At 38.0% G+C, this 26666-nt stretch overlaps 2 pseudogenes; one reads left to right on the top strand and one right to left on the bottom strand.

Moving 5' to 3' along the window:
• Positions 1 to 21769: 21769 nt before the first annotated feature.
• Positions 21770 to 22636, bottom strand: LOC129050889 (retinoic acid receptor responder protein 2-like; annotated as a pseudogene).
• Positions 22637 to 24989: 2353 nt separating this feature from the next.
• On the top strand, positions 24990 to 26138 carry LOC100458574 (angiogenic factor with G patch and FHA domains 1-like; annotated as a pseudogene).
• The last annotated feature ends 528 nt before the right edge of the window (positions 26139 to 26666 follow it).

Below are 26666 nucleotides of genomic sequence, written 5' to 3'. Positions count from 1 at the left end.
GTTGATTTAGAGAGCCTATCTAGGTAAGCTTCTCTATTGAATAATTTAGGTTCTCAACACATGCTTTTCTTATTTTGAAGTTATCTGAATGAAAAACACCTTCTTTAAAAGAAAGTGTTTGGGAAATCTTTATGTAACTACTACTTCTTTTTCATCTTCTTGAAACTCATTGTTGTTATTAATTTTTACAGAAGATCTCCAAGAGTCACACAGAGAACGGTGGCAGTCATGTATCTGGGGCTACAGACTGTAAGACAAAACATATAGTAAATGGGCAAGAAGAAGGTAAAAACTGTATATCATAGAATAAGTCAATTGACAGTATGTCTCTTTAAAAACACGAGCACTAGTATATTCTAATAGCCAGAGAAAACTTCTTAAAATGACTTCTTCTTTTATATTTTTTTGAGATGGAATTTCACTCTTATTGCCCGGGCTGAAGTGCGATGGTGCGTTCTCAGCTCACCGCCACCCCCACCTCCCAGGTTCAAGCGATTGTCCTGCCTCAGCCTTCCGAGTAGTTGGGATTACAGGCACACGCCACCATGCCTGGCTAATTTTTTTGGTATTTTTTTCTATATGCTTCATTTTCATTCTTTAAGCCCTAGTGCCTGACACATAGCAGAACTCCATAAATAATTGCTAGGTAAAATACATAAAGGCTGGTTATACGAAGATGATTTGCAAGTTGTCTCCTATTGTGTAGGAGCAAAGGGGACAGTCATGTAAAGCAATAATGTACAGTTCAGGTGGTAAAGATGCAGTAGAAAAATCAATAAAATACTAAGGCAGCCCCAAGGAAAGAGACACCTGTTTATCTGGGGAATAAAGATATTAATTTAAAAAATCACCAGAATCAAGGAAGACTTCACATAGCCACCTATTTTAAAAGAAGAAAATAAATTTGTCAGAATAGTAAAGGAATACATTTCACATATTAGGAACAAGGTGCACATCGATAAAAGTGTAAACAGTCATTTTGGAAATCATCAATAAGGTACTACCATGAAGTAGAGAATAATATACCACATTACTATGTAAGGATGTTTCTACTAAATTTTTAAGTATATTTTTAATTTTTAATTTTTTGTGTACAAGGTAGGTGTATATATGGAGTACATGAGATATTTTGATACAGGCATACAATGTATCATAATCACATCACGGTAAATAGGATATCCATCACTTCAAGGATTTATCCTTTGTGTTAAAAACAATCCAATTATCGTGTTTTAGTTATTTTTAAATGTACAATTAAGTTCCTATTGACTTTAGCCACACTGTTGAGCTGTCAAATACTAGATCTTATTCATTCTATTTTTTGGCGCCCATTAACCATCCCCTCATCCTCCCCCAACACTGCCCCACCATCCTTCATAGCCTGTGGTAATCATTATTATACTCTATCTCCATTAGTTCAATTGTTTTAATTTTTAGTTTTCAAAAATAAATGAAAATATGCAAAGTTGTTTCTTCTGTGCCTTGCTTATTTCAGTCAGCATAATGACCACCAGTTCCATCCATGCTGTTGTAAATGACAGGATGTAATTGTTTTTCATGGCCAATTAGTACTATATTGTGTATATGTACCACAATTTCTTTTTTTTTATTTTATTATTATTATATTTTAAGTTTTAGGGTACATGTGCACAATGTGCAGGTTAGTTACATATGTATACATGTGCCATGCTGGTGTGCTGCACCCATTAACTCGTCATTTAGCATTAGGTATATCTCCTAATGCTATCCCTCCCCCCTCCCCCCACCCCACAACAGTCCCCAGAGTGTGATGTTCCCCTTCCTGTGTCCATGTGTTCTCATTGTTCAATTCCCACCTATGAGTGAGAATACGCGGTGTTTGGTTTTTTGTTCTTGCGATAGTTTACTGAGAATGATGATTTCCAATTTCATCCATGTCCCTACAAAGGACATGAACTCATCATTTTTTATGGCTGCATAGTATTCCATGGTGTATATGTGCCACATTTTCTTAATCCAGTCTATCATTGTTGGCCATTTGGGTTGGTTCCAAGTCTTTGCTATTGTGAATAGTGCCACAATAAACATATGTGTGCATGTGTCTTTATAGCAGCATGATTTATAGTTCAGGAAACGACAGGTGTACCACAATTTCTTTATCCATTTGTCTGTTGTGAAAGACTTAGGTTGCTTCCAAATCTTGCCTATTGTGAATGGTGCTGCAATAAACATGGGAGTGCAGATATCTCTTTGATATACTCACTTCCTTTCTTTTGGGTATATACCCAGCAGTGAGATGGCTGGATCATATGGTAGCTCTACTTTTAGTATTCTGAGGAACCTGCAAACTATTGTTCATAGTCGTTGTACTAATTTACATTCCCACCAACAGCATACAAGGTTTCCTTTTTCTCCACATCCGCATCAGCATTTGCTATTGCCTGTCTTTTCGCTATAAGCCATGTTAGCTGGGGTGAGATGACATCTCATTGTAGTTTTGATTTGCATCTCTCTGATGTTGAGAACATTTTCATATGCATGTTTGCCATTTGTATGTCTTCTTTTGAAAAATGTCTATTCAGATCTTTTGCCCTTTTTTAAATTGAATTATTAGATTTTTCCCATAGAGTCATTTGAGCTCTTTGTGTATTCCGGTTATTAATCCCTTGTCAGATAGGTAGTTTGCAAATATTTTCTCCCATTCTGCGGGTTGTCTGTTCCCTTTGTTGATTGTATCCTTTACTGTACAGAAGCATTTTAACTTGATGTGATCCCATTTATCTCTTTTTGCTTTTGTTGTCTGTGCTTGTAGGATATTACTGAAAAAATGCCCACAATGATGTCCTGGAGAGTTTCCCCAATGTTTTCTTCTAGTAGTTTTATAGCTCGAAGTCTTAGTTTTAAGTCTTTAATCCATTTTGATTTGCTTTTTGTATAGGGTGAGAGATAGGGGTCTAGTTTCATTCTTCTGCATATGGATATCCAGTTTTCCCAGCACCATTTATTGAAGAGACTGTCTTCTTCCCCAGTGTGTGAACTCAAACATGAGTTCGCTGTAGGTATGTGGATTTGTTTCTGGCGTCTGGCTTCTGTACTCTGTTGTGTTGGTCTATATGTCTGTTTTTAGGCCAGTGCCATGCTGTTTTGGTTACTATAGCTCTGCAGTATAATTTGGAGTCAGGTAATGTGATTCCTCCAGTTTCTTTCTTTTTGCTCTAGATAGCTTTGGCAATCCTGGGCCTTTTGTGGTTCCATATACATTTTAGGACAGTTTTTTCTATTGCTATGAGGAATGTCATTGGTATTTTAATAGGGATTGCATTGAATCTGTAGATTGCTTTGGGTAGTATGAACATTTTAAAAATACTGATTCTTCCAGTTTATGAACACGAAATATCTTTTCATTATTTGGTGTTTGCTCAGTTTCTTTCACCAAAGACTTACAGTTTTCATTGTAGAGATCTTGCACTTCTTTGATTATGTTAATTCTTAGGTATTTAATTTTATTTGTAGCTCTTGTAAATGAGATAGATTACTTACTTGATTTTATTTTCAGATTGTTCACTTTTGGCATCTAAAAATGCTACTGATTTTTGTATGTTGATTTTGTATCCCGCAACTTTATTGAGTTTATCAGTTCTAATAGTTTTTAATGAAGTGTTTAGGTTTTCCAAATGTAAGATTATATCATTATATCATTTGACTTCTTCCTTTCCTATTTAGATGTTATTCATTTCTATCTCTTGTCTAGTTGCTCTAGCTAGAACTTCCAGTACTACATTGGTGACAGTGGACATTATTGTCATGTTCCAGATCTTAGAGGAAAGACTTTCAGGATTTCCCCTTTATGATACTAGCTATGGGTCTGTTGTATATGACTTTTGTTGTGTTGTGGTATGTTCTTTCTATATACCCAGTTTTTTGAGGGTTTTTATTATAAGAGGATGTTGAATTTTTACCAAATGCTTTTTTGTGTATCAGTTGAAATGATCATGTGATTGTTATTCTTCATTCTATTGATATGCTATATCACACTGATTGATTTGCATATATTGAATCATCTTTTCATTCCTGAGATACATTTTACATGGTTATGAAGAATAATTTTTGAAATCTGTTGTTGAATTTGTTTTGCTAGTATTGGTTGAGGATTTTTTGCATCGATGTTTATCAGAGATATTGGTGTGTAGTTTTCTTTTTTTGATGTGTGTTTGTCTCATTTTGGTATCAGGGTAATACTGGCATTGTATGATGGGTTTGGAATTATTCCCTTCACTTCTGTCTTTCAGAATAGCTTGAGTAGCATTGGTATTACTTCTTCTTTAAATGCTTGGTAATATTTAGCAGTGAAGCCATCAGGTCCCAGGCTTTGCTGGGAGACTTTGCTGGGTCCCCTAGACTTTGCTGGCTTCAATTGCATTACTTAGTCTGTTCAGGTTTTGAATTTCTTCATGGTTCAATCTTGGCGGGTCATGTGTGTCTAGGGATTTATTCATTTATTATAGGTTTTCCAATTTATTGGCATATAGTTTTTCACAGTAACCTCTAACGATCTTTGAATTTCTGCAGTATCAGTTGTAATGACTGCTTTTCCTTTTTATTTTTTTTTAATTTTAAGTTCTGGGATACATGTGGAGAATGTGCAGGTTTGTTACATAGGTAAATGTGTGCCATGGTGGTTTGCTGCACCTATGAAGCTGTCACCTAGGTATTAAGCCCTGCATACATTAGCCATTTGTCCTGATGCACTCCCTCCTGTCCTCCTGCTGAGAGGCCCTGGTGTGTGTTGTTCCCCTCCCTGTGTCCATGTGTTCTCATTGTTTAACTTCCACTTATGAGTAAGAACATGTGATGTTTGGTTTTCTCTGTCTGTGTTAGTTTGCTGAGGATAATGGCTTCCAGCGTCATCCAGGTCCCTGCAAAGGACACAATCTCATTCCTTTTTCTGGCTGCATAGTGCTTCATGGCATGTATATACCACATTTTCTTTATCCAGTCTATCACTGATGGGCATTTGCATAGGTTTCATGTCTTTGCTATTGTGAATAATGCTGCAGTAAACATACATGTGCATGTATCTTTATAAAAGAATGATTTGTATTCCTTTGAGTATTTACCCAGTAACGAGATTGCTGGGTCAAGTGGTATTTCTGGTTCTAGATCCTCGAGGAATCACCACACTGTCTTCCACAGGGGCTGAACTAATTTGCATTCCCACCAACGGTGTAAAAGTGTTCCTATTTCTCTGCAGTCTTGCCAGCATCTGTTGTTTCTTGACTTTTTAATAATTGCCATTCTAACTGGCATGAGATGGTATCTCATTGTGGTTTTGATTTGTATTTCTCTAATGATCAGTGATGTTGAGCTTTTGTTTCCTATGTTTGTTGGCTGCATAAATGTCTTCTTTTGAGAAACATGTGTTCATGTTCTTTGCCCACTTTTTGATGGGGCTGTTTTTTCTTATAAGTTTGTTTAAGTCCCTTGTAAATTCTGGATATTAGACCTTTGTCAGATGGGTAGATTGCAAAAATTTTCTCCCATTCTGTAGGTTGCCTGTTCATCTGATGATAGTTTCTTCTGCTGTGCAGAAGCTCTTTAGTTTAATTAGATCCCATTTGTCAATTTTAGCTTTTGTTACAATTGCTTTTGGTGATTTCATCATAAAATTTTTGCCCATGCCTATTTCCTGAATGGTGTTGCCTAGATTTTCTTCCAGGGTTTTTATAGTTTTGGGTGTTACATTTAAGCTCAATACATTTACATTAAGCTCAATAATGCGTACAGTTGGATATAGAGACTGGAAAAATAGACACTGGAGACTCAGAAAGATGGGAGGTTGGTAGATGGGTTAGAAATGAGAAAATTCCTAATTGGGACAATGAGCACCGTTCAGATGATTGTTATACCAAAAGCCCATACTTCATCACTATGCAATATGTCCCTGACATGAAACTTCATTTGTACTGTCTAACATATTAATAAAGAGAAAAAAACTAACTTTTATCAAGACAGTGGAATGAATAAACCTTATAATTTTCATAAATACTCAGGCAGAAAATTAATGTTAATAAAAATAAAACAATAAAAATTTTAATAAAAATTTAATAAAAATAAATAAAAATTAATATATGTATATATACGAGCCAGAGTCTCGCTCTGTCACCCTGGCTGGAGTGCAGTGACATGATCTTGGCTTACTGCAACCTCTGCCTCCTGAGTTCAAGTGATTCTCCTGCCTCAGCCTTCTGAGTAGCTGGGATTACAGGCGCCTGCCACCTTACCAAGCTAATTTTTGTATTTTTAGTAGAGACAGGGTTTCATCATATTGGTCAGGCTGGTCTCAAACTCCTGACCTCAGGTAATCCACCTGCCTCAGTCTCCCAAAGTGCTGGGATTACAGGCATGAGCCACCGTGCCTGACCAATAATATTGTATTTTAAGAACGGTATAAAAAGATAATTTTATGAATTAGTTAGTACTTAGCACAGAAAATATGCAACGCAAGCTTCTAAGCCATTAGATATTTGTAGACAGAATATCTAACAGTGTAAAATAAATAAGCCATTAGATATTTGTAGACAGAATATCTAACAGTGTAAAATAAGATTCATTGGCAATGACAAATTGACATATTTTCAATCATATTAGATGATATTAAAACCATTATAACGTTTACTGTTTTGTTGCATAATAAAGGATCATAATTTTAAATAACTTCATTAAAAATTTGACAAATTAGGCATATAGATAAATGGGCAGCATGTTGACCAGTAAACACAGGATACACATTATTTTCAAACCACACAAAATTATTTTATTTTTATTTATTTATTTATTTTTGGTGGGGGGAGTAGCTTTATTGGCTGGGGATATACTGGGTTCCTCTCCCTGGGAGGTGGGGTCCTCCCCTGGTCACCCGCGGCAGCGATCCAGGAGGCGCCATGCAATTCAGTGCTGGGGTCAGTTGGGGACCGGGCCTTGGAAAAGGCTAACTGTGCAGGGAAGCAGTAGCTGCGGCGTCCTCACCGCCCTCTCCGCCCTGCTGCACTGGGTCTCCTGGTGCTCGGAGCCTGCGTCTCTATAGGACAATGACCCATCAGGCTCGGAACCTTCGCAGAACCTAGTTTGACGCAGGCCAGACATCTCCGCTTCCTTCCCTTGGAATGGACTTCGCACTCCTGTTTCTTCCAGACCTTCCTCCTGCCGCTTGTCTGCCTGAGCTTAAATTCCAGTTTCAAAATGTTCCAGCTGGGAAGAGCGTATCCACGTCGCTGTCCACACGATTCTCCTGGAAGGCCCCCTGCCCCGGGCGGGTGGATTCCTCCAGGGCCACCTGCAGGCCCCGCCTGCGCTGGGCTCCGGGAGCTCTGCCCCGCCCACGCTCCCGCGCCCACCCACAGGGCCAGCAGGATCCGCAGCTATCGCTTGCTTCCACTGTGGGTCACCCCGGCCCTGCGAAGCGCGTGTGCGCCCCTCAGCTCTCCGAGCCCTCCGGGAGCTGCCTCCTCCCCTGCCCTTCCCCTGGGTGGCTATGCCGGCAGAACTTTGGGCAGACATCAAAGAACCGGGAAATGTCTCTTTCTCCAAATTCACTTTGGTGTCTCCACTCCCTCCCATCCTGCCTTCACTGTTCCCTGGGGACTGCAGTTTTAGCAAAGTTCTCGGCCCCGGGAGGGAAGCCGTCCTGTTTCCCACTCCCACCCTTCAACCCTTTTCTGGCCCATTGTCTCTCCCCACGGGGTCTTCCACACGACACCTTATCCTCCCTATTGTCCCTGGAGCCCTTCTCTTATTCTTCCGCTCAGCCTCTTCCCTGACTGTTTCTCCCTCCCCATCCTGAATCTGCCAGTTCCCACTGAGTGCTCCCCCCATCCCGGGGCCCAGGCAAAACCCACACAATCATTTTAAATGGGAACATTTGAATTCCACTGAATTCATGAAAGCAGAAACCCATCTGGTTATATTTTAAAGGATTATGAATTGATAATAGCAGCTATCAATTTAAAGTTTAACCAGGGTAAAGAATACCCACCATTTTAACAACAACAACAATGAAACCCTAGCTAACAACTAGCTAACAAACTAGATCAGTAAAGTTGCAGGATACAATATTAACATGAAAATCAGTTTCAGTTTTACACAGTAACAACAAAATACCTGAAAAAGCAATAAAGAAAACAATTCCATTTAAAATATTATGAAATAGAATGGAATAATTAATTCATTAAATAGAATGAGTTTAACCAAGAAAATTAAAGATCTGCATACTGGGCCAGGCGCGGTGGCTCACGCCTGTAATCCCAGCACTTTGGGACGCCGAGGCGGGTGGATCATGAGGTCAGGAGTTCGAGACCAGCCTGACCAACATGGGGAAACCCCGTCTCTACTAAAAATACAAAAATTAGCCGGTGGTGGTGGTCTCTGTCCTGTAATCCTAGCCACTCAGGAGGCTGAGGCAGGAGAATCACTTGAACCCGGGAGGCAGAGGTTGCAGTGAGCTGAGATTGGACCACTGCACTCCAGCCTGGGTGACAGACCTAGACATCGTCTCAAAAAAAAAAAAAAAAAAAAATTCTGCATACTGAACACTATAAAATGTTGATGAAAGAAATAGAAGAATACAAAATGGGAACTATATCTTGTGTTCATGGATTCTAAAAATTAATATTGTTAAAATATCTATACTGGACAAAGTCATCTACAAAGTTAAAGAAATTTCTATCAAAATTTTAATGCCTTTAAAATAAATGTAGGATAAACAATCCTAAAATTAGTATGGAGCCATGAAAGACTCCAAATAGCCAAATACTGTGAAGAACAAAAAGGCTGAAAGCCTGAAACTTCCTGATTTCAAACTATATTACAAAGCTATAGTCATTTAAATAGTATAGAGCCTACTTAAGAACCAATGAAACAGAATAGAGGACCCAGAAATAAACTCACACATGTACAGTCAACTGATCCTACAGAATTAGGAAAAGATAGACACATCAAGAAATGCTGTAGAAAAAACTAGGTATGCACACACAAAAAGTGAACCCTTTTCTTGTATCATCACAAAAATGAGTTTAAAATAAAGACTTAAACATAATAACTGAAATCACGAATCCTCTTAAAAAAAATTAGGGAAAAAGCTCCTTGACACTGGTTGTGGCAATGATGTTTTGGATTGTACTACACAAAGAACACAAGCAACAAAAGCAAAAATTAAAAAAATGGTACTATATCAAAGTAAGAAGTTTCTGAATGATAAAAGAAAGAATCAACAAAATATAAAGACAATATATGGGATGGGAGAAAATATTTGTAAACCATATGTAGGATAATATGTTACTATTCAAAATATATATAATGCTAATCAATATCCAAAAAAACACCTACAGCACAACAAAACAAAAACTAATTCCCTGATTAATTGGGTAAAATATCCATTTTTCCAAAGACATACAAATGGCCAGCAGGTATATAAAAAGTTTCTCAACATCACTAATTATCAGAATAATTAAAATCAAAATCAAAATGAGAAATTACCTTATCATGGTGTTGGGATAGCTCTTATCAAGGTGTCAAAAGAACAAAGTATTAGGGTGCACAGAAAGGAGAATATTTGCACACAGTTACTGAGCATGTCCATTGGTGCAGCCTTCATAAAACAAACAAACAAACAAAAAACAGTATGGAGTTTCCTTAACATTTTTAAAGTAGAAGTACCATTAATCCCAATTTGGAGTATATAGCCAACGGAAATAAAATAAGTATAGCAAAGGGCATCTGCACTCCTCTGATACAAATAAATGGATAAACTGTAAGAGAGAGATAATTTCAGCTTTAATAAGGAATGGAATGCTTTCATTTACAACAATATTGATGAACCTTGAAGACCTAAATGAGATAAGCAAAATACAGAAAGAAAAATATTGCATGATCTCATTTGTATGTAGAATTTTTCTTTCTTACAAAAAAGAAAGAAACAGAGAAGAAAGTAGTTAGGATGGGCTAGGAAATGGGGAAAGGCAGAGTGATAACCATTGAAGGGTGCAAGCCTTCAGTTATATAATGAAAAACTGCTGGGGACCTAATGTGCAGAATGGTGACTATAGTTAATAATAACTATACATTAGTTAAAATTTGTTACTAAAGTAGACCTCAGGTGCTTTCACCACACACACACTGAAATGTATAAAGTAACTATGTGAGGTGTTAGATATGTTAACCAGCTTCATTGAGATAATTTAAAGATGTATACACATCTCAAAGCACTCTATTGTACATCCTAAATAGATACACTTTTCAATGTGTAAATCATAGCTCAACAAATGTGGAAAAAAATTAAGAGTAATCCGCAGGTCACATCTAGCCACAGGTAAACTTTATTTAAAACTCTCTTGGCCACTGTTTCTGGCTCAACCCCGGAATGACCAGAGCACTTCTGGCCCCTTGACTTTGATGCTCTTCCTGCTGTTCCTGTACCCACGGATGGCCAGGCACGGTGGCTCACGCCTGTAATCCCAGCACTTTGGGAGGCCAAGGTGGGCGGATCACCTGAGGTCAGGAGTTGAAGACCAGCCAGGCAAACATGGCGAAACCCTGTCTCTACTAAAATTACAAAAATTAGCCAGGCCTGGTGGCATGTGCCTGTAATCCCAGCTACTCAAGAGGCTGAGACAAGAGAATTGCTTGAACCCAGGAAGCAGAGATTACAGTGAGCCGATATCGAACCACTACATTCCAGCTTGGGTGACAGAGTGAGATTCTGTCTCAAAAAAATAAAAAATAAAAAAAAATAAAAGCCAAAGGTTTAAAACACTTGATCAAAATAGGATCACAGATCACCATGAAGTAATAGTCATTCACTTAGCCAAAATGATAATTTAAAAAAAAAATTTAAAACAAAGTCCTTTTTTTTTTTATAGAAAAGATTAAGTTTTCTAGTCAAAAGACCTGAGTAAGAAAGCATGAGCCATATTATATGTCCTCTCTACTTTCTCATTATTTAAATTTATTCAAAAGGTGAGCAAAAATATTATACTGTGTTATTAATACTACATAAAATTTTTGTTGAAAAGAAAATCAAATTTTACTTTTTTATTAATGTATTATGAATATTAAAGCTAATTTTAATAAAATCTTATAAAAAATCTGTCATTTTTGACCACACTAGTTTTCCATAATTATTTTAAAATCTCTTTTAATTAAATTTTATAATTATATTTTAGTTTTATCTACGTTCATTTTATTCTTTCAATCTGAAACAACCTTTAAGTAATTTCAAACTGGACAAAAATATTATAAAAACACATTTTATGCCTTTATAACTTTATTCATCAAAAATATATCTTGCTTTTATCTTTTTTTTTTCTTTTTTTTGAGACGAAGTCTCGCTCTGTTGACCAAGCTGGAGTGAACTGGCACAATCCCTGCTCTCTGCGACCTCCACCTCCAGGGTTCAAGCAATTCTCATGCTTCAGCCTCCCTCCCGAGTACCTGGGATTACAGGAGCCCGACACTACGCCCGGCTAATTTTTGTATTTTTAGTAGAGACAGGGTTTCACCATGTTGGCCAGGCTGGTCTTGAAGTCCTGACCTCAAGTCATCTGCCTGCCTCAGCCTCCCAAAGTGCTGGGATGAGAGGGGTGAGCCACCGCACACGACCTTTTTTTTTTTTTATCTACTCTTTATGCAGACTTATTCTTCTTACATTTAGTGGTTTTAATTATATTTAGGAATTACATTAACTATTAATTATCCAAATTTTTAGTGAAATGTCTAGGAAGTAATTTTGAACTTTTATGTGTCAGTATTTGCAGATAAAAAAATTTATATTATTTAAAAACATTTTTTCCCTTTTTCTTTTTCTTTTTTAAATGGAATTTTGCTCTTATTGCCTAGGCTGGAGTGCAATGGCGCCATCTCAGCTCACCGCAACCTCCGCCTCCCAGGTTCAAGTGATTCTCCTGCCTCAGCCTCCCGATTAGCTGTGATTACAGGCATGTGCCACCATGCCTGGCCACTAAAATTCTATATTTTTAGTAGAGACAGGGTTTCTCCATGTTGGTCAGGCTGGTCTCGAACTCTCGACCTCAGGTGATTCACCCGCCTCGGCCTCCCAAAGTGCTGAGATTACAGGCGTGAGCCACTGTGCCTGGCAGAAAAAAAAAAAAAAAAAATTATTAAATTTTCTACTTACTAACTTACATAATTATATTTAGCTTTTTAAATACTAGATAAAAATACGATGCTAGCCAGGCACAGTGGCTCATGTTTCATGTCCTCTTTCTCAGTCCCAGATTTCTGGGAGGCCAAAGCAGACAGATTGCTTAAGCTTAAGATTACAAGAACAGCCTTGGCAAAATGGTGAGACCCTATCTCTATAAATAATTCAAAAATTAGCTAGGTGTGGTGGTGTGTGCCTTTAGTCCCAACTACTCAGCAGGCTGAGCTGAAAGGATCAACTGAGTCCAGGAGGTAGAGACTGCAGTGGGCTGTAATCATGCCACTGTACTTCAACCTTGGCAACAGAGAGACCCTGTCTCAAGAAAAAAGATGCCAAAGCATAGAAACTTAAACTTACATTTAATAATTCATGTTTTAGGCTGAGCGTGATGGCTCACGCCTGTAATCCCGGAACTTTGGGATGCCAAGGTGGGTGGATCACCTGAGGTCAGGAGTTTGAGACCAGCCTGGCCAACTTGGTGAAACTCCATCTCTACTAAAAATACAAACATTAGCTGGGCATGGTGGCAGGTGCCTGTAATCACAACTACTGGGGAAGCTGAGGCAGGAGAATCACTTGAGCCTTGGAGGCAGAAGTTGCAGTAAGCTGAGATCACACCATTGCACTCCAGCCTGGGTGACAGAGTGAGACTCCATCTCAAAAAAAAAAAAAAAAAAATTAAGGTTTCGGTATTTTAACATACAAATGACTCATAGATTTTATGATCATTATTAAATTAACATAACATTACTTTAAGACTTTAAGATTCTAAATTATTAAAAAAGATTTTGAAACTATGACATAGGTACCCTTTCTAATGCTTTTCCCAGTCATCTTGGGTCTCAAGTAGGCATGTGACACATAAAATGGCTCCGAAGGTCAGGGCCTGGCAGAGTCCTACATTTACATACTAGGTATAGCGCTCAGGATAGAAGCTGGATCCAACCTCTTAAAGAATAGCCAGAAGGCAAAGCTGGGAAAGAGAAGAAGAGGCCATATTAGCCTTCATTGTCTTGTAGCTGCTGGTCTAGGCACTGAGAACTTGTTACCAGGTCTCAACATGGCTACCTATCCTGACACCTAAATCCAGAGGTTCAAAACCAAAAATTTAAGTTCACAGTCAAATCAAGCAAGTATCAAATTACATATAACTGATTATTTTGAAGTCATTTCTACTTTTGCCAACAATTTAAAAGCTGGCTTTAGCCGGGTGCAGTGGCTCACGCCTGTAATCCCAGCACTTTGGGAGACTGAGGGGGGCAGATCACCTGATCACCTGAGGTCAGGAGTTTGAGACCAGCCTAACCAATATGGAGAAACCCCCGTCTCTACTAAAAATATAAAATTAGCCAGGTATGGTGGCGCATGCCTGTAATCCGAGCTACTTGGGAGGCTGAGGCAGGAGAATCACTTGAACCGGGGAGGCAGATGTTGCAATGAGCCGAGATGGCACTGTTGCACTCCATCCTGGGCAACAGGAGAGAAACTCCATCTCAAAAAAAAAAAAAGAAAAAGCTTGCCGTATTTACCAAATATTGTCACATTTATGTAACACATATAGACATAAAAACACACAGATAGAGGCAGATCTTATAGCTTACCCAAGCAATTCACATTTGCTGGCTTTTAAATACTTTGCTTTTCCCATTCAGCATATCAATCTTCCAATTACCTGTCTCATTGCTCTATGTAATTGTTAACTAGGCAACAAACTTGGTGTTTCTAAAGGAACAACTCAGGTGAAACAAAAAAAAATGTATATTTCAAAAGCACAGAGCTAACACTTTAGGCTAAAATGCTGTATCATTTGTTCAACCAAATAACATGGTGTAAGTAAAAGTATAGTTAAGACAAGATGGTCAGGAAAGTACCATGTCATGTATAAATTTAAAACAGTAGTACATGTTTCTAATGTAAGGTAGGCACCTTCCAAATAGAGATTTCCTTTACAGGTGTAAATTTCTTTTACAAAAAGATTTCAGGACAGCCAGTTAAATTCCAGAAAGACATGTATTAGTTTAATAGGTAGGATTTCTGACCTAGCTACTGTTTCTTAGCTATAATTTTATGGAGTTTAGGGTGAAGCCCATTAAGGTATAGAGCAAGGAAACTAATTCTCTTTCTCTGAACTCAGCATGAATAAATATGAAAAATAAGCAAGCCTACTTTAGCTGAGGGTCTACTTTTTACAAACACTTTATCTAGCTTAGCTTTCTTTTCACATTCAGAGAAAAACTACAATGAAGCAAAAAGTTCAGCATATTTGCTTTTTTTTTTTTTTTTTGTATTTTTAGTAGAGACGAGGTTTCACCACATTAGCCAGGATGATCTCGATCTCCTGACCTCGTGATCCACCCACCTCGGTCTCCCAAAGTGCTGGGATTAGAGGCGTGAGCCACTGCGCCCGGCTGCTTTTTTTTTTTGGAGACAAAGTTTCGCTCTTGTTGCCCAAGCTGTAGTGCAATGGTGCGATCTTGGCCTCTGGAGTAGCTGGGATTACTGGTGCGTGGCACCACACCGGGCTAATTTTTTGTATTTTTAGTAGAAAGGGGATTTCACAATGTTAGCCAGGCTGGTCTTGGACTCCTGACCTCAGATGATCCGCCCACCTCAGCCTCAAAAAGTGCTGAGATTACAGGCATGAGCCAACGCATATGGCCCATATTTGCTTTTTTAAAATCAATTAGTCTCTTAAGCCTTTAATTTGCCTTTTATAAAGCCTTTTTTTAAAAAATGCAATAAAACTATTGGAATTTCTTCAAGCTTCTGTACATCAACAGTTAACCTTTTTAAAGTCCTCATTTTCAAACACACTCCTTACAAAACAATGTTGTTTATTCGGAACATTCCATTGAAATTTTAGATTACCTTTAGTAAGATTTTGCCATTTTTATAAATGTTTGCTGCTTCTGTGACAGGCCAGGTCTCCAGGTTGCTAAAACCAGAGCAGTCAGCCTTCACCAACACCTTACTGTAACTCTGATGAATGTATAAGTTAAACATTAAAGAACTGGAGAAATTGGTGCCTCAGTTCAAAGGCTAGAATGTAAAAACAATTCTACAAATACCTTGCCTGGGCTTTCTCAGACTTTAGAGTTTAATTTAAATAATGGAAGCATTCTTGCACACCTTGTACCGGGACCCATTTTAGAGTAAGTAATTGTTTCTAAGCTCTGAAGTAATTTTCCAGACCACAGGCCCTACTTAAAAATTAGAAAGAGTGAAACACTTTAGCTTGTAGGTGCACTTCCGCATATAGGCATATGGTTTGAATGTATATAAGCATTGGCAAAGAAGCCTGTAACTTCGAGTTGGTCTAGTGAGTTACTCTGACTGTCTCTCTGTAGCCGGTTGTAGAAATAAGCTCTTCTTTCTCAGTTTTTCTGCATCTCGTTATTGGACCATGAGAACAAGCAACCAGATCCCTGTTTAGTCTGGGAAATCTTCCAGGGTCTAATAGTTATAAAAGTAAATGTATTCATAGCTGAAAGGTAAACTACTCAATCCTTAAAAAATTAAAAATTTCATTGTACCTTAAATTGTAACTGCCCAAGGGGTTCTTTCTGCCCACTTCACAAAGACCACTGCACTGTAGTAAAGAAAGTGCCCAATAGACACGAGGCAGTCATTCTACATAGGAGACAGAGTTTGTACTTAAATCATCTCATCTAGGCGGGCGCGTTGGCTCACGCCTGTAATGCCAGCACTTTGGGAGGTCAAGGTGTGTGGATCACCTGAGGTCAGGAGTTTGAGACCAGCCTGGCGAAACTCAAAAAAAAAAAAAAAAAATCATGTCATCTAAATCTTATAGGTGAAGGTTTTTTTTTGTTTGTATTTTTTGTTTTTTGAGATGGAGTTTCACTCTTGTCGCCCAGGCTACAGTGCAACGGCACGATATCCGCTCACTGCAACCTCCGCCTCCCAGGTTAAAGCGATTCTCCTGCCTCAGCCTCCAGAGTACCTGAGATTACAGGCACCCGCCACCACAAGCGTGATTTTTGTATTTTTAGTAGAGATGGGGTTTCCTCGTGTTAATCAGGTTGGTCTCCAGCTCCTGACCTCAGGTGATTCGCCTGCCTCGGCCTCCCAAAGTGCTGGGATTACAGGCGTGAGCCACTGCGCCAAGCCGTGAGTCGTCTTTCAAAGGCAGTTTCGATAAAGAGTAAGTTGGTCAGGTAATGGGTGCTTGCTGCTGATTAGCTGGAGTGGAGATAAAATTAAAGGAGGTCAAAAATATAAGAGGTCAAAGCTGTCTTTCTGTAGGTTGAATAGCTTGTGGGTGGGGCCACAGGAGCTGGGTTGGTTAGTCTAGGAGAAACCATCAGGACCAGATGAAACCATGGGGATAAGACATGCATAAAACTTGTAGAGATATCTCAAAAGGCCAGTCTTAAGTTCTATAGCAGTGACGATGTTTGCAGGAGCAATTGGGGATGTTGCATATTTTATAACCTCCAGAATAATGGCTGACTTCCTTCATGTCTGAGCCCTGGCAGGACACAGGCTTCCCTCTTCCCACCAAGCCTGATGGCCTCCCATTAGCTTTACAAAAGTTGAGTTCAGGGCCAAGAACTATAAGAATTTTATAAGAAATTTCATAAGAAAATTGAGTTAAATTTTGTAACTCAATTTTCTTATAAAATTACCTAACAAAATTTTATGTTATTATATCATAATAACATCTGAATTATGATACAATATATTGTGATGTCACAATACATGCAAATTATGATGTCATAATATTTTGTGGTGTCACAATATGTACAAATTATGTTGTAATATATTGTGATGTCAAGATACATATGAATAATGTCATAACATTATAAAGTTACAATACATACAAATTATGATGTCATATTTTGTGATATCATCATATATACAAATTATGATGTTATAATATACTGTGATGTCATAATACATATGAATTAGTATGCCATAATATATTATGATGTCATAATATATATAAATTATGATATAATGTATTGTGATGTCATATGGTTTATTTATTATATTTTTGATGTTACAATAACAAAATTTTGTCAGATAATTTCATAAGAATTGATACAATTTCATAAGAATATACAATTTCATAAGAATTGTAATACAATTAGCATATAAAGACGCTTACAATCATCGTGAAAGATGATGGAGGAGCAGGCATCTCATATGGTAGGAATGGGAACAAGAAAGACGGGGGAGGAATATGCCTCACATTTAAACCACCAGATCTCGTGAGTACTCACCATGACAAAGACAGCAGAGAGCCATGAGGAATCCATCCCCATTACTCAACCACATCCCACTAGGCCCCACCTGTACCATTAGGGACTAAAATTCAATAGGAGATTTTGTGGGGACCGCTAAACTATATCATATGACCATTATCAAAACAGATGAGACATTCATGGTTTCTACTATTTGGATGCTTTCATTCCAGAGCAAATGGATAAATGATTGAATCCAACATTCTGTGGTCAGAAGAGAGAAGGGAGGTGTACAGGGGACTTTTGCTGTATTTGTTCCACTTCCCGTATGTTGTTGTTGTGAGTTCTGATGTTACCACCTGAAGCGCTATTCATGGACAGAAGAATTACTGCTATTATTGTGATTATTCCTATTTTTTTACCTTAGTAAAAACATATATTTTAGAAAATATAAATTTTTTAATAATAATGTAATTTTCATAAAAAACCCTAAGAGTTTTGGTTAAATTCCTTGTTATTGTGTGTTATAAAAAGTGACAGGGTAATGGCTAAGATAGATTGAAATTACAAAAACTCTAGGAGTCAAGTTTCTACTGGGCAGGCTTAGGAAAGAAAAAACTGGAAATACTTCACCAGCATAGACATCAGGAATATGGGGCTCACTTTCTGTCCCAGCCCTGCCCAGATCCACCCTTTTCTAAGGCCTCATCTAGGTCTGGCCTCATCCTAGAATCTCTTCTTACAGAACTAATTAAAGGAGACCAGAAATTTGAGTGCTGACTCCTGCTGCCTCTCCTGAGCTGGGGTCCACAATTTCCTGAAAATAAAAAGCAGATAAATGAGAGCAAATAATTATCTATTTGTGGGCCACAATTTCTTTTTCATTGAAGCCAGTGCTTCTAGAGATATCCCACCAAGCTGATTTCTGCAGATCCAGTACTTGTTCTACAAGGCACAAGAAAATCAATATAAATACCAAAATTCCCTCTGAATAGTTCACCCTTTCTTTCTGCATCCCTCTCATGTGTCTATATAGCTTTTAGTCTACACATTTTCTTTTTAAAGCCAATAATTTTAAAAATGAAAGAAAAAAATAGAAACGCTGGGCCCTTCATTTAAATCCTAAGAATTAAAGAACACTTAGCACCCAACTCCCACGGAGCTATGAGGATTAACTCACATCATGTGATGTTTCCAGCACAGTGCTCTGTAACAGACTTCTGAACACATAGTACACGCTCAACAAACTTTGTATTAACTCATGTGTACATGTTTTCCAAATGCAGACTTAGTCAAACATTGATGCCTTCTCTAGCCTCTGTAAACTTTAAAGAGACAGCAGAGAATAACATGGTTGTCAATGGCGATGGGTGGTTTCCACTTTGGTCAAAAATTATTTATCTTGTGGCAAGAGTGCTGGGTGTCAGGCACTCTGTGTGCTGTACCTACTTTCTCTAGCTGAGTGCTACTACAATGGATGTAATGGAAGAAACATCAGCATTAAAAGGAAACTTTTTAAAGAAGCCAATTCATGGACCCCTTCCAAACCTGCAGAATCACATTACTAAGAGAGAGGCCTAGAATCAGAAATGATTTATATGTACATTGAAACTTGAGAGCCAATGCTTAGCTGAGTGGCTCTCAGCCTAGGCAGCCAACCAAAATCACATGACCGCTTTAAAGAAATACCGTCACCTGTGCCCTCCCAACAGATTCTGTCTGTTGATCTTGGTGGGAGCATCCATATGGTTTTAATTAGGAAGTCAAATTGTCCCTCTTTGATGATTACATAATGTATCTAGAAAAATCTAAAGACCACCAAAAAACTTTTAGATTGGATAAATAAATTCAATAATATTTCAGGATACAAAAATCAATGTAAAAAAAAAGTAGTAGCATTTTTGTACACTAATAATGAACAAACTGAGAACCAGATTAAAAAGTCTATTCTTTTTACAATAACTACAAAAAAGGTAAAATAACTAGAAATACAATTAATCAACTAGGCTGAAGATTTCTACAAGGAAAACTACAAAACACTGATGAAATAAATTGTCCATGACACAGACAAATGAGAAAAACATTTCATGCTCATGGATTGGAAGAATTATTACCATTAAAATGACCATACTGCCCCAAACAATCTACATATTAAATGCAATTGCTACAAAAATGCCAATGTTATTTTTCATAGAATTAGAAAAAAATTAAATTCATATGGAACCATATACTAGAAGGCGTTAATAACCAAAACAGCATGGTACTGATATAAATAGATGCATAGATCAATGTGATAGAGAACCTAGAAATAAAGCCACATACCTACACACAACTGGTCTTTTACAAAGTTGACAAAAACATATGCTGAAAAAATGACATCCTATTCAACATATTGTGCTGGAAAAAATTATATTGCCATATGCAGAAGTATGAAATTGAACCCCTCACTCTCACCACGTACAAAAATCAACTCAATATGGATTAAAACACTAAAGCATAAGACCCCAAATGATAAAAATTCTAGAAGAAACCCTATGATAAACTGTTCTGGACATTGACCTGGACAAAGAATTCATGACTAAGATATCAAAAGCAGATGCAACAATAACAAATATACACAAATGGAACTTAATTAAACTAAAAAGCTCCCGAAAAGAAGCTTTTAATTAACAGGTGAGCGGACAATTTATAGAATTAAAAAAAATTTGTGAACTATGCATGTGACAAAGAACTAATGTCCAAAATATACAAGGAAATCAAACAACAATAATAAAACAAGTAACCACATTAAAAAGCAGGCAAAGACCAGGAGCAGGTAATTTTCAAAAAGAAGACAATGATGGCCAAGAAGCACGTAAAAAATGTTCAACATTGCCAATGATCAGTGAAATGCCAATTAAAAACCACAATGACATACCATTTTACACCATTCATAATGGCTAATTATTAAAGTGCAGAAAAATGACAGATATTGGCAAGGATACACAGAAAATATATCATTTATACATTGTTTATGGGATTGTAAATTTCTACAACCTCTACGGAAAACAGTATGGAGATTTCTCAAAAAACTAAAAATAGAACTTTCATTTGACCCAGCACTCCCTCTACTTGGTATATAACCAAAGAAAAATAATCCATTACATAAAGAAGATACACACATTCATATATTTATTTCAGCACTATTCACAATAGCAAGGCTATGGAGTCAAATTATATTTATCAATTGATGATTGAATAAAGAAAATGTGTCATACATTTATGCCATGGAACATTACTCAGTTATAAAGAATAAAATCAAGTATTTTGCAGCAACGTGAATGGAACTGGAGGCCATTATTGTAAGTGAAATAACTCAGAAAATCAAATACTGCATTTTCTCACTTATAAGTGGGAGCTCAATAATGCGTACACTTGGATATAGAGACTGAAAAAATAGACACCGGAGACTCAGAAAAATGGGAGGTTTCTCACTTATAAGTGGGAGCTCAATAATGCGTACGCTTGGATATAGAGACTGAAAAATAGACACCGGAGACTCAGAAAGATGGGAGGTTGGTAGAGGAGTTAGAAATGAGAAAATACCTAATAGGGACAATAAGCACTGTTCAGATGATTGTTACACCAAAAACCCATACTTCATCAATATGCAACATGTCCATGTAGTGAAACTGCATTTGTATCCTCTAATATTAATAAAGAAAAAAACAAACTTTCATCAAGAGGGCAGACCGAATAGACCTCATACATTTCATAAATATTTAGATTAGGCAGAAAAATAATTTTAATAAAAATAAATTTAAAATAATATTGTATTTTAAGAATGGTATAAAAAGATAATTTGATGAATTAGAGTAGCTAGTACTTAACACATACAATATGTTAAGCAAGATTCTAAGCCATTAGATATTTGTAGAAAGAATATCTGACAGTGTAAAATAAATAACACAAAGATTCATTGGCAATGACAAATTGACATATTTTAATCATATAAGATGATATTAAAACCATTATAAAATTTACTGTTTTGTTTCATAATAAAGGATTATAAATGTAAACTAACTTCGTTAAAAAGTTTGACTAATTAGGCACATAGATAAATGGGCAGCATGTTGAGCAGTAACAGAGGATATACATTATTTTCAAAGAACCAGCACAATTTTAAAATTTATTTTAATTTATTCTTTTGGGAGTGGCGGGAGTAGCTTTATTAGCTGGGGATATAGTGGGGTCCTCTCCCTGCGAGGTGGGGTCTTTCACTAGTCACCCCCGCCAGTAGTCCAGGGGGCACCGTGAAATTCAGTGCTGGGCTCAGCTGGGGGCCGGGCCTTGGGAAGGCGAACTGTGCAAGGAAGCAGTAGCTGTGGGGTAGTCACCGCCAGCTCCTCCCTGTTGCACTGGGTCCCTGCTGCTCCTCAGGCTCCCACCGAACCTGCGTCTCTATAGGCCAGTGACCCAACAGGCCCAGAACCTTCTCCTCAGAGCCCAGTTTGACGTAGACCAGGCATTTCCGCTTCCTTCCCTTGGGCTGGACTTTGCACTTGGGTTTCTTCCAGTCCTTCTTCCGCTGCCTGTCTGCCTGAGCTTAAATTCCAGCCTCACAAATGTTCCAACTGGGAAGGGCATGTCCACGTCGCCGTCCACACTGGTCTCCCGGAAGGCCACTGCATGGGTGGGTGGATTCCTCCAGGGCCAACTGCAGGCCCCAGCTCTGGGCCCCGGGAGCTGGGCCCCGCTTAGGGCCCCCGCGCCCACACACGGGGACATCGGAATCCGCAGCTGTCGCTTGCTTCCACCGTCAACCCTGCCATGCGAAGCGAGTGTGAGCCCCTCAGCAATCCGAGCCCGCCAGGAGCGGCCTACTCCCTTGCCCTGGCCCTGGGGGACCGTGCCCGCAAAACGCTGAGCAGAAGCGAATGAACGGGGAAATGTCCCTTTCTCCACATTGACCTTAGGGTCCGCCTGGTCCTCGCCAGTCTCTCCCACCCTGCTCACAGTGATCACTGGGCCCTGCAGTTTTGAAAAGTGCCCTGCCCTCTGTGCCAGGAAACAGTCCTGTTGCCCACTCCCACCCTTCACCCCATTTCTGGCCCTCTCTCCCCACTGTGTCTCCGACACGACGCCCTCTCCTCCCTGCTGTACCCTGAGCCCCTCTCTGCTTCTCCCTCTCAGTCTCCTCCCTGCCCGCTTCTCCCTCCCCATCCTGAATCTCCCGGCTCCCATGGGGTGCCCCCCTCATGCCGGGGCCCAGGCAAAACAGACAAAATTATTTTAAGTGGTAACATTTGAATTCCACTGAATTCATGACAGCAGAAATTTATTTGGTCATATTTTAAAGAAATATGAAATGATAACAGCAACTATCAATTTAAAGTGTAACTAGGGTTAAGAATACCCACCGTTTTATCAACAGCAATAACAACAACATCCTGTTATAGCTAACAAACTAATTCAGTAGAGTTGCAGGATAAAATATTAACATGAAAATAATTTGCATTTTGATACAGTAACAACAAAATATCTGAAAAAGGAATAATGCAAACAATTCCATTTACAATATTATCAAATAGAATGAAATACTTAATTCATTAAATAGAATGAGTTTAACCAAGAAAATTAAAGATCTACATACTGAAAACTATAAAAGGTTGATAAAAGAAATGGAAAAATACAAAATAGGAAAAATATACTGTGTTCATGGATTCTAAGAATTAATATTGTTAAAATATATATACTACACAAAGTTATCTACAGAGTTAAGGAAATTTCTCTCAAAATTTTAATGCCATTAAAATAAATGTAGAACAAACAATTATAAAATTAGTATGGAGCCACAAAAGACCCCAAATGGCCAAATACTGAGAACAACAAACAGGCTGAAAGCCTCACACTTCCTGATTTCAAACTATATTACAAAGCTATAGTCATCAAAATAATGTAGTACCTACATAAAAAGCAATGGAATAGAATAGAGGACCCAGAAATAAACTGACACATACACAGTCAACTGGTTCCAAAGAATTAGGAAAGAAATAGAAAACTACATCAAGAAATGGTGTACAAAAAACTATACATGTGCACACAGAAACTGAGCCCTACTCTGATGTCATCCCCAAAATGAGCTTACCATAAATTGAAGACTTAAGACATAAGAACTGAAATCATGGATCCTCTTAAAAAAAAAAAAAAAAAAAAAAAAAAAGCAGAGAAAAAGCTCCTTGATACTTCTCTTGGCAATGATGTTTTGGATTCAAAACAAAGAACACAGGCAACAAAAGCAAAAACAAAAACATGGAACTATATCAAAGTAAAAAGTTTCTGCACAATAAAGGAAACAATCAACAAAATACAAAGGCAATATATGGGATGGGAGAAAATATTTGTAAACCATATGTAGGATGATATGTTACTATCCAAAATATAGGTCACATTAATCAATACAAAAAAAAAAAAAACACAGCAGAACAAAACAAAAACCAATTCCATTATTAATTGGGTAAAATATCTAAATAGCTATTTTTCCAAAGACTTACAAATGGACAGCAGGTATACAAAAAAATTATCAACATCACTAATTATCAGAGTAATTGAAATCACAATCACAATGAGATATCACCTTAATGTGGTGTTAGGATTGCTATTATCAAAAAGTCAAAAGATAAGTGTTAGGGTGCAAAGAAAAGAGAATATTTGTACACTATTGCTGAGCATGTCCATTAGTGCAGCCATTATTAAAAAAAAACAGTATGGAGATTCGTTAAAATTTTAGATGTACCATTAATCCCTGTTAGGAGGATGTAGCCAAGGGACATAAAATCAGTATTGCCAAGGGTATCTGCAATCCTCTGATACAAATAAATGAATAAACTGTGTGAGAAAGATAATTTCAGCTGTAATAAATTCTTTCATTTACAACAATATTGATAAAGCTTAAAGATATTATGCTAAGTGAAATAAGTGAAATACGGAAAGACAAATACTGCATGTTTTCATTTGTATGTGGAATCTGAAAGAAGAAGAAAGGAAGAAAGAAAGAGGGGGAGGGGGAGGGGGAGGGGAATGGTAGTTACCATGAGCTAGGAAGTGGGGAAAGTGGGGAGATATCCATCAAAGGGTGCATACCATCAGTTATGTAATAAAAACTGCTGGGGAATTAATGTGCAGAATGGTGACTATAGTGAGTAATAACGTGTACTTGAAATTCTCTACAAAAGCAGATCTCAGGTGCTCTCACCACATACACAGAAATATATAAAGTAACTATGTGAGGTGATAGATATGTTAACCTGCTTAATCAAGATAATCTAAAGAAGTATACACATCTTAAAGCACTCTGTTGTACACCCTAAATATATACACTTTTCAATGTGTAAATCATAGCTCAATAAATGTGGGAAAAAAATTAAGAGTAATCAGCAGGTCCTATCCAGCCACATGTATACTTTATTTAAAACTCTCTTGGTCATTGTTTCCGGCTCAAGCCAGGAAGGGCCCCAGCGCTTCTGGGCCCTTGACTTCTCCTTCGCTCCTCCTGTTCTTCCTGCAGCTGGGGAAGATGTACTAGTTCCCAGGAGTTTTCCGGTTTGCAAGCCATGCAGATCGAGCAGGGCCATCAGCAGTCCCTTGCTCCTTGCCTACTGCCTTGTTTGGCTCCAGGCAATGTGCGTCAGGAAGTCCTGGCGTGGGCGACAGCAGCAATCCTGGCGAGGCTGCCTTTTGTTGCCTGCACTCCCTTGGCTTCTGGTTCCGCAGGCATCCATTACGGGCCCCAGCGCAGCCCTACTTACACTACCAGTGAAAGGAACGTAACTGCCGAAGATACTGAGCAGGAAAAAGAAAAAAAATTGCCCCCGTGTATTACAGTAATTGTCGTTGGATCACCTGTGTTGTATATAGGGTCACTGTCTATCATTACTGCTATAAAACCTGTTACAATTGAAAGAGAAAATGATCTGGAGCATACTCTTTGAATCTCTGAAGTTGGTATCAGTAAGTTTCATGCAGAAATTTATTTTGACCATGACTTACAAAGTTATGTCCTTGTAGATCAAGGCAGTCAAAATGGAACAATTGCTAATGGAAAACGGATTGTTTAGCTGAAAACCAAATGTGACCCTATGTACTTGAGCATTGACATGAAGTGAAAATTGGAGAGATTGTGTTACCCTTTCACAGTCACCCTGGCTGTGATACCTGGGATGGGTGTGAACCATGGCAGATTAGAGCTCACCCTTGTGTTGATAAAAAAAGATGAATTGTTAATTGGCCCAACACTAAGTAAGGAGGAAAAAGAGTTGGAAATAAGAAAATAATTAAAGAAAATATAAGCAAAATATGTTTACAGAAACAGATTACAAAGATGAATAGACATTGAAGAATCTAAAATTTAAAAATAGAGCTGGAAAACATAGTGAGCAGATTGGAAGTGAAATAACTTTCCAAAGAGATGATGATCTTGCATCTGTTCACTCTGAAATTACTGAATGCAACAAAAGTCAGATGATGTTGGAGAAGATGGGTTGGATAAAAGGAGACGGCCTGGAGAAGGATGGTTGGCAATGAAAACTCTGATTCAACTTCAGCTTCAGTGAACACACCTAGGCTTGGGAACAAGCAACCCATCCTCAACTGAAGATACTCACCTTCTAGAATTGGATAGGTTTGCTGAAAATTTCCCAGAAACTAAACCTTAAAAAGATGACCAAGGGACCATGACTTGGGTAAAGGGGACTGTAGAGTGAAGGCTAATCACAAAAGAAATCTCAAGCTTTTTTAAAAATAGAGTTGGAAAATCTTATTTTATTTTATTTTATTTTATCCTCTTACTTTATTTTATTTTATTTTTTCAAAACTCTACTCCCCAAAAGAGTATGTGGCACAGAGGAACTGTGTCACAGTTTACCCCTTCCTGATTCAGAAATGTGTAAGAAAGTTTGCTATACAGCTTTTTTTTTTCTTTTTTTTTCTTTTTATTATTATTATTATTACATGTGCGCAACGTGCAGGTAAGTTACATATGTATACATGTGCCATGCTGGTGCGCTGCACCCACCAACTCGTCATCTAGCATTAGATATATCTCCCAATGCTATCCCTCCCCTCTCCCCCCACCCCACAACAGTCCCCAGAGTGTGATGTTCCCCTTCCTGTGTCCATGTGTTCTCATTGTTCAATTCCCACCTATGAGTGAGAATATGCGGTGTTTGGTTTTTTGTTCTTGCGATAGTTTACTGAGAATGATGATTTCCAATTTCATCCATGTCCCTACA

Source organism: Pongo abelii, chromosome 18, assembly GCF_028885655.2.
Source record: "Pongo abelii isolate AG06213 chromosome 18, NHGRI_mPonAbe1-v2.0_pri, whole genome shotgun sequence".
NCBI classification, from domain to species: domain Eukaryota; kingdom Metazoa; phylum Chordata; class Mammalia; order Primates; family Hominidae; genus Pongo; species Pongo abelii.
This window is presented reverse-complemented; position numbering and strand designations above follow the sequence as displayed.